This window comes from Morone saxatilis, unplaced genomic scaffold (assembly GCF_004916995.1).
Source record: "Morone saxatilis isolate NCDOM2014 unplaced genomic scaffold, NCSU_SB_2.0 Contig8, whole genome shotgun sequence".
Taxonomy (NCBI): domain Eukaryota; kingdom Metazoa; phylum Chordata; class Actinopteri; family Moronidae; genus Morone; species Morone saxatilis.
Genome location: NW_023340257.1, coordinates 2,598,407 through 2,598,617, shown reverse-complemented (window position 1 = coordinate 2,598,617; position 211 = coordinate 2,598,407). Strand labels below are relative to the sequence as shown.

Sequence of the window (211 nt, the reverse complement as noted above, 5' to 3'; positions counted from 1 at the left end):
AATCAGTCAAGAAAGATATAAAGACGCTTTGGGTTGGTGGCTTGAAGACAGTTGATTGTTGAGTTTCATTCCCAGCATTGATAGGTGACGACCTGGGAATGACACTCAACAATCAACAATCTTTCTTTGCTCTGATTGGTTGTTTTCGTTCAGGCCCAGTGGATTCTTGTAAATACCATTAGGAGCACTAGGAAGAACCAGAGGAACCGGA

The 211-nt window shown here is 42.7% G+C and overlaps 1 protein-coding gene across 2 annotated transcripts in view; it reads left to right on the top strand.

The window, feature by feature from the left end:
• Positions 1-211, top strand: part of sgsm2 (small G protein signaling modulator 2) — a gene marked incomplete at its 3' end in the record, with an annotated part of 93,421 nt that overhangs the window by 75,306 nt on the left and 17,904 nt on the right.